Raw genomic sequence first — 8,917 nt, forward strand, 5'->3', positions numbered from 1 at the left:
TGACCTTGTGGGCCCCCTGGACCTCCACCGACCTCAACTCCAACTCCATATATTCACGTCCGGGGAGAAAAAAAATCAGAGAGAAGGATTCATCGTGTTTTACAATACGGAGCCACCGCCACCTCATGTTCTTCCTTGGGAGGGCAGATCTGGAGTCTGTTTTGGGTTCTGAAGAGGGGAAATCATCGCCATCGTCACCATCAACCATCCTCCATCACTAATTTCATGATGCTCACCGTCGTGCGTGAGTAATCCCATTGTAGGCTTGCTGGACGGTGATGGGTTCGATGATATTTACCATGTAATCGAGTTAGTTTTGTTAGGGTTTGATCCCTAGTATCCACTGTGTTCTAAGGTTTATGTTGCTATGACTTTCTTATGCCTAATGCTTGTCACTAGGGCCCGAGTGCCATGATTTCAGATCTGAACCTATTATGTTTTCATGAATATATTTTTGTTCTTGATCCTATCTTGCAAGTTATAGTCACCTACTACGTGTTATGATCCGGCAACCCTGGAGTGACAATAGTCGGGACACTTCCCGGTGATGACCGTAGTTTGAGGAGTTCATGTATTCACTAAGTGCTAGTGCTTTGGTCTGGTACTCTATTAAAAGGAGGCCTTAATATCCCTTAGTTTCCAAGAGGACCCCACGGCCACAGGAGGGTAGGACAAAAGATTTCATGCAAGTTCTTTTCCATAAGCACGTATGACTATATTCGGAATACATGCCTACATTATATTGATGAACTAGAGCTAGTTCTGTGTCACCCTATGTTATAACTGTTGCATGATGAATGCCATCCGACATAATTACCCATCATTAATTAATCCATTGCCTACGAGCTCGTTTCATATTGATCTTTGCTTCGTTACTTTTCCTTTGCCACGGTTACGATTGCTATGAAATTACTACTGTTACTTTTGCCACCGTTACCGTTACTTCCATACTACTTTGCTACAAAATACATTGCTGCAGATATTAAGTCTTTCAGGTGTGGTTGAATTGACAACTCAGCTGCTAATACTTGAGAATAATCTTTCGCCCCCCTTGTGTCCAATCAATAAATTTGGGTTGAATACTCTACCCTCGAAAATTTTTGCGATCCCCTATACTTGTGGGTTATCACACACTTTTGACCCATCTCGGTGGCACCAATTAGAAATCTCGGTGAGACCGATATGTTCAAAAATATGAATGTTAGGAATCTCGGTGGGACCGACTGGAACAACTCAGTGGGACCGATGTGCTAGGGCTTAGGGAAAACATCATCTCGGTGGCGCCGATTACATCAACTCGGTGAGATCAAAGTGAAGCAATAAGCAACAAATAATCTGTCAAGCCAACTCAGTGAGACCGATTGCATAAACTCAATGGGACCAAAGTGAATGCAATAGATCACAGAGCGTTGGCAAGGCCATCTCGGTGAGACCGAGATCTGTATCGGTGTGACCGAATCGTTAGGGTTTGTGGCAGTTGCTATGTCAAATGAACTCGGTGGCTCCGGATAGAAAGAATCAGTGGGGCTGAGTTTGAGTTTAGGGTTTGGACATATTTGGATGGAGAAAGTGGCTGAGAGTTTTGGAGCAATATCACTAAGCACTTGAGCAAGTAGACCATTAAGCAACACCCCATCCCCTCTTAATAGTATTGGCTTTCCTATGGACTCAATGTGATCTTGGATCACTAAAATAAAGATGAAGAGTCTTGAGCTTTTGCCAATCTTTGTCCTTAGCATTTGGAAGGGGTTTCACATCCTCTTGTCCTTGCCACTCCATCGTTGAACTTATCTGAAACATGCTAGATAAAACCATTAGTCCAACAAGAGATATGTTGACATTAATTACCAAAATCACCCAGGGAGCACTTGTGCTTTCATCCTCGGGGAGCTCCTTGCGGAGTAAGTATGCTAGGAGGGGCTTGGTACATGGTGTAATAACTGACATGACCTCGTGAGCTGAAGTCGTTTCCTGAATGACTGATCCTCCAATTATGTCCTGCTTTGCTTCGTCCTCGGGTGGGATACTTTGTCATGTGTCGTTTGATTTCGGCATTATTGTATTGTTTTTCCAGACCACATATGGCTTAAAGAGCCATTCAAGGAAGGTGTTATTGGGAACCTTGTCCCTTTTGGCGCCCATTCGGGTGAGGATATCGGTGGCTTGATTGCTATCACGTGGGATGTGATGAAATTCCAACCCTTCGAACCTTGCCAAGATTTTAAGGAATGCATTCCGATATGCGATCATCTTCGGATCTTTGGAGTAGAATTCGCCATTTACTTGGGAGATAGCAAGGTTAGAGTCACCTCGGACTTCGAGGCGCTTGACACCCATCGAAACAGCTATCTGAAGCCCATGCAGAAGGGCCTCGTATTTGGCATCATTATTTGAGTCTATGTACATGATCTGTAGCACGTACTGGACGTTGTCGCCTATTGGCGATGTAAGCACTACTCCAACTCTGATGTCTACTACACAACTTGTTCTTGTAGACTTGTGTTGGGCCTCCAAGCACAGAGTTTTGTAGGACAGTAGCAATTTTCCCTCAAGTGGATGACCTAAGGTTTATCAATCCGTGGGAGGCATAGGATGAAGATGGTCTCTCTCAAACAACCCTGCAACCAAATAATAAAAAGTCTCTTGTGTCCCCAACACACCAAATACAATGGTAATTTATATAGGTGCACTAGTTCAGCGAAGAGATGGTGATACAAGTGTAATATGGATAGTAGATATTGATTTTTGTAATAAGAACAACAAAAACAACAAGGTAGCAATTGATAAAACGAAGCACAAACGGTATTGTTGTGCTTGAAAATGAGGCCTAGGGTCCATACTTTCACTAGTGCAATCTCCCAACAATGCTAATATAATTAGATCATATAACCATCCCTCAATGTGCAATGAAGAATCACTCCAAAGTTCCTATCTAGTGGAGATCATAAGACAAAATTGTTTGTAGGGTGCGAAACCACCTCAAAGCTATTCTTTCCATTCGATCTATTCAAGAGTTCGTACTAAAATAACACCAAATAATTTCAAATTCATAATGCTCAATCCAACACAAAGAACCTCAAAGAGTGCCCCAAGATTTCTACCGAAGAAACAAAGACAAGAACGTGCATCAACCCTTATGCGTAGATTACCCCAATGTCACATCGGGAATCCGCGAGTTGAGTGCCAAAACATATATCAAGTGAATCAATACGATACCCCATTGTCACCACGAGTATTCATATTCAAGACATATATCAAGTGCTCTCAAATCCATAAAAGTATTCAATCCGATAAAACGAAATCTCAAAGGGAAAACTCAATTCATCACAATAAGATAGAGAGGGGAAAACACCATATGATCTAACTATATTAACAAAGCCCGCGATATATCAAGATCGTGACATCTCAAGAACATGAGAGAGAGAGAGAGATTAAACACATAGCTATTGGTACAAACCCTCAGCCCCGAGGGTGGACTACTCCCTCATCATCATGCATGGTGGCCGCCGGGATGATGAAGATGGCCACCGGTGATGATTCCCCCCTCTAGCAGGGTGCCGGGACGGGGTCTAGATTGGTTTATCATGGCTACAGAGGCTTGCGGTGACGGGACTTCTTATCTAGGGTTACCCGAGGGTTTTTGGAATATTTGGGAATTTATAGGGCAAAGAGAGGGTGCAGGAGGCCACCGAGGTGGGCACAACCCACCTGGGCATGCCTGGGCCCGCAGGCGCACCGTGGTGGGTTGTGCCCCCCTCGGGGCACCCCCAGGTGCTTCTCTGGCCCACTAGATGTCTTCTGGTCCATAAAAATTCCACAAAAAGTTTCACGGTGTTTGGACTCCGTTTGATATTGATTTCCTGCGATGTAAAAAACAAGCAAAAAACAGCAACTGGCACTGGGCACTGGTCAATAGGTTAGTCCCAAAAAATGATATAAAGTTGCTGTAAAATGATTGTAAAACATCCAAGAATGATAATATAATGGCATGAATACTTCATAAATTATGGATACATTGGAGACGTATCAGCATCCCCAAGCTTAATTCCTACTCGTCCTCAAGTAGGTAAATGATAAAAGAAATAATTTATGAAGTGTGCATGCTAGCAAAGTGCATAAGTTTGATCAATGATAATTTCAATCACTTTTCGTAGCATCATGACAGCAATTATTTCTTATAAAACTTCTCATGTTAAAGTAGCAACCAATTCACATGTTAAGGTTCAAACAATGAATTCTCTTGAAACTCAACAACCTATGTTCTCAGTCACCAAACAATTGCAATCCAACTTATTCAACAGAGTCTAAGTAAGAGCTCCACATACTCAACCATCATATAGTCTTCTATGATTTCTAACACTCACCGCATACACATGAGCAAAACGTTTTCGGACACATAGAAAGATAGGGGCTTATAATTTCGCCTCCCAACGTATTCACCTCAAGGGTGATGTCAACAATAATAACTCATGCCACCCATATCCAACTGGACATATGTGCCTAGATCTTTCCTCACCACATGATGCTTGCCAAAGGAGAAAAATAAAAAGGAATAGAGAGAAAAACTTTATCTCTTGCATAAAAGTAAATACATAAAAGTAAAAGATAGGCCCTTGGCAGAGGGGAGCAGAGGTTGCCATGCGCTTATTTGTTTGTATGCTCAACCCCTTAGTGCAAAAGAACGTCACATTATATTGCCCCTTATGATAGCAACCTTTATTATGCAGTCTGCCGCTTTTATTCTTTGACATCACAAGTTCGTACAACGCTCAATTTTCTCTTACACTAAATGATCTAACACTTTTAGAAGCAATTTTTATTGACTTATTGCACCGATGACAACTTACTTGAAGGATCTTGCTCAATCCTTAGGTAGGTATGGTGGACTCTTGAAAATAAGATTTGGGTTTAAGGATTTTTGGGATGCACAAGTAGTATCTCTACTTGGTGCGAAATTTTTGGCTAGCAAAGATGGGGGCAAGCACCACATGTTGAAGGATCTATGACAATATAACTTCTATGTGAATATGAACAAACATAAATCATTACGTTGTCTTCCTTCTCCAACGTCAACAATTTTGGCATATAATATTTTGATGGGGGCTCACAATCACAAAATATTTCCAAGATAGTGTATTTGCATGTGAAAGTTCTCTTCCTTCTACTAATCATTCATGAATTGCTTGTATGGCCAATATTGTGATTGTCAAGCCTCAAAAGATTTCACTTTCTAAACCCAATGTGAAGCTACTACTAGGCATGATATGAACATATAATTTCAACTTCATTACATTTAATTTATTCAACAATTCACTCATAGGACATAAGTGAAGCACAAGAGTAAATGACAAGCTACTTCAAAAGATATAAGTGAAGATCAAGCGAGTAGTTATGTAAATGGGTAGCTATTTGAGGACTCTCTCTTGTTTAAAAGTTTTAGATCTAAGTTTTTTATTAAAACAGAAAGCGAAACAAAACAAAATGACATTCCAAGAATAGCACACATCATGTGAAGAAGCAAAAACTTAGGCTCAACCGATACTAACCGATAATTGTTGAAGAAGAAAGGTGGGATGCCTACCAGGGCATCCCCAAGCTTAGATGCTTGAGACTTCTTGAAATATTATCTTGGTATGCCTTGGGCATTCCCAAGCTTGAGCTTTTGTGTCTCCTTAATTCCTTTTATATCACGGTTTCCCTAAATCTTAAAAACTTCATCCACAGAAAACTCAACAAGAACTCGACATAGCCCGCGCCGGGCAGTCGTCGCGTGGCGCGGAGGAAAGAAAGGTGGTCGTCGTTGACGTTGGAGTCGTCCCAATCCCCTTCCCGCTCACACGCCATGAGGCTCCGAGAGAGTGCGGCGCGGCGGTGGAGGAGAAGACATGTGGCGGAGCTGCGGAGGGCTTGGGGCAGAGGAGGTCGACGACGGCGAGCTGCGGCAGCGCCTCGGCGGAGTGCTGAGGTGCGGCAGCAGCAAGAAGAAAAGGGAGCAAGAATGGCGAAGGGAGAGGAGGGCGCGCGTGCTCTACTGCTCCCCCTCCTCCCCCTACTTATAGCCCCTGGGCTGCGAAGCCGAGGGGGCGCGGTGTGGGATCGTGGGATTAACCGTGCCCACGACCCCACGACCCCGCGATTAATGTGCGAGTTACTGGGCGCAGTAACTCCGCGAGGAATCCCAACCGGCCTGCCTCGGCCATAACGTATCCGCTCGTGTGCCGAGGCCCGGTAGTGGCGGGCCCAGCCTACTGTCACGTCCCATCGTGCGCGTGGGCTGGCAGGCTGGCCTAGCTGGCTGGCGCCGCGTGGCGTGCTTGCAGCGAGCGGCGGGCCTAGAGGCCTAGCAAGCACGCCACCTGGTTCCCGCCTTGATGTTTCGAATTTATCAGGCAAGACCGCCTGGTCGCATCCGACTCCTAGCAGGCGGCAAGCCAGGAGACGGCCAAGGCCACCAAGCGCTCGGAGGGGAAACTGCTGAGGCTCCTCTGCTCGGTAGCCACGGCGCCTCACCAACTTCGGGGACTACTGTCGGAGTAATGGGCCATGGGTAGCCTCATCCGTGTCCCTTAGCATTTCAAGACATCGGGGCCGACTGCGCCCCTCAAGCTTCAAGGAAGAAGCGCCGCCTTCTTGTGGCCGGCTGGTCCAAGCAGCCGGCTGCCAGAAGACGGCTAGACTCCAAAAGACGGCCACGAGGTAGGCCGGCTCCCAGCAGGCGGCCCACGACGCCCTCAAAGTTTGCACCCACATAAAGACGACAAGACAGGGTGTGGCTGCAGTGCGGCCCATCACCTCCATATCCAGGACAGAGCGTGGCCACAGTGCGTCGTACCAAGCGGAGATCTCTGCACGACGCGGCACTGTTGCCACTCCATCCCTAACGTCACCCCTGCCAGGCAGAGCCATGCTCCCATGATGGCCTATCAATACGCCCTGCAGGCGACGGGCCCTACCTGACAGCGAGAGCCCAGAAGGCGGCGAGACCAGACCAGCCGGATCCAAGGGAGGCCAGCCTCTAGCAGGCGGCCCTCCCCTCCTTTGGAGTCTGTGCGCCATTAATCACAAGAGATGGGGAGTGGCTACAGTAAGCCGCCCACCAGGCGGCAGAACTGTAGCCGCACCTCCCACGACCAAGCACGCGTCATTAGCATCACGGCTACAGTAATGAGCGGACGGCCAGACCCGCCAGCGGCGGGCGCGGCCTGTCGGCTCCGTACGAGACAAGACGGCGGGCCCCAGCAGCCGGCGGAGAAGCCGGCGACCAGAGACACTGCCAGCCGGGTCCTACACCTGGCCAGATTACCATTGTACCCCTGGGGGGTAGGCCTATATAAACCCCCCAGGGCACCCATGCAAAGGGTTCACAACCTGTTTAAACCCAGATACACATAAGGAGAGAGGAGAGCTAGCCTTGCCTTCTTCCTCCTCTAGCATACAGCTCAAGGAGCGACATTGTACTCACTTGTGCCTTAGTGATCATGCGGAGACCCCGCAGAGCAGGAGTAGGGGTGTTATCTCCTAGGAGAGCCCCGAATCTGGGTAAAGTTCGACGGCGTTCGTGTCTACGCCTTATCCCGCTTCCGGGCACCGGCGACGTTCTACTCGCTCCCACCATGATAAGCCACCCGTTGGCATATGTCGCACCAAATCCCCGACAGCCAACTAGGTTGGTACCCCCTAGTCCAGAACACCGTCAGTGGTAATCGGGTTTAGGAAGATAGAGGAGTTGAGTGGCTCGAGTGGATTGTTTGAGGATCTCTGGCTTGTGGTCTTTCCTTGAAGTTCAAATCAAAGTACATTTTCATGTGCCCCTTTTGGTAGCAAGGTTGTCCTACGACCAATGTGAATGTTGGATTCACCAAAAAACTATAAAGTACTCCTTCCGTCCCATAAGGGGGTATTTATAAGAGCTTAATGTAGATGTCATCTTGAAATGAAGATAAGGTGGCCATTTATAAAGGACTGTTTTCAAGAGATAGACTTGATAAAATGTTGGTTCTCTCAATTGGTTTGTCTTCAATCACTAAAACCCCAATAGAGGCATCTAAGAGATCCACTTTCAACCATGTTCGGCACCCATTTTCCATGTGTAATTCGCATTTGTATTTGAATTTTTCAGCGATTGCAGACACATGTCTTCAATATCTATAAAGAAAAGAAAATGACTTCATCAATATTTGTGGGCCTAAGTAACAAATATAGTGCCAAAGAAATTCTTAAGAAAAAACTTCATACAATTCAATACAACAAATCATACAACCCCACAAAGGAAAAAACTTCCAAGGATTTCAAACCTCAAAAATTTCTGCGAAGATGTTTGAATCAAAGAAGCTCTTGACTGACGCAGCCAGCCAGGGACCAAACTGAATGAAAGGAGAGTTTATTAGAGCATCTCTAGCAGACCCCGCATAAGTGGTCAAACCCGCAAAATTTTCGCGTTTTACAATTTTAGGCGAAAAAAGTGTCCAGAACAGAAATCGTAAAAGTAGTCCAACCCGTAAAATTTTTAAGGGCCACCGCAAATGCTCACCCGAAACCCTTATCTTTGGAGGTTGGAAGGCCGAGTCTAGGGGGCCCTATACCGGTCAAACCTCGTCGGAGCAAACACGCCGCCGCGGAGTTTGCCGGAATCCGCCCTAAACTCGCCGGAATTCATCACCGCACATCGGAAAAGGCCGCTAGACGCCGCAATCGATCACCGCCGGTTCGAATTGGACGAGCTCAACATCGTCGTGGCCTCCCATGACCTCAGCCTGGCCGCCGGAATCCTTCCGACACGGCAGGCAAAGGGGTACGGCTCGCCTGGCAATAGAGCAAGGCTCGAACGACGGAGGCGACGGGGCGTGGCCGGCAAGGTTGGGCGCGGACGACGGAGGCGACGGGGCGTGGCCGGCGAGGCTTGGCGCGACCGGCGCGG

This window comes from Triticum aestivum, chromosome 3D, assembly GCF_018294505.1.
Source record: "Triticum aestivum cultivar Chinese Spring chromosome 3D, IWGSC CS RefSeq v2.1, whole genome shotgun sequence".
Lineage (NCBI taxonomy): Eukaryota > Viridiplantae > Streptophyta > Magnoliopsida > Poales > Poaceae > Triticum > Triticum aestivum.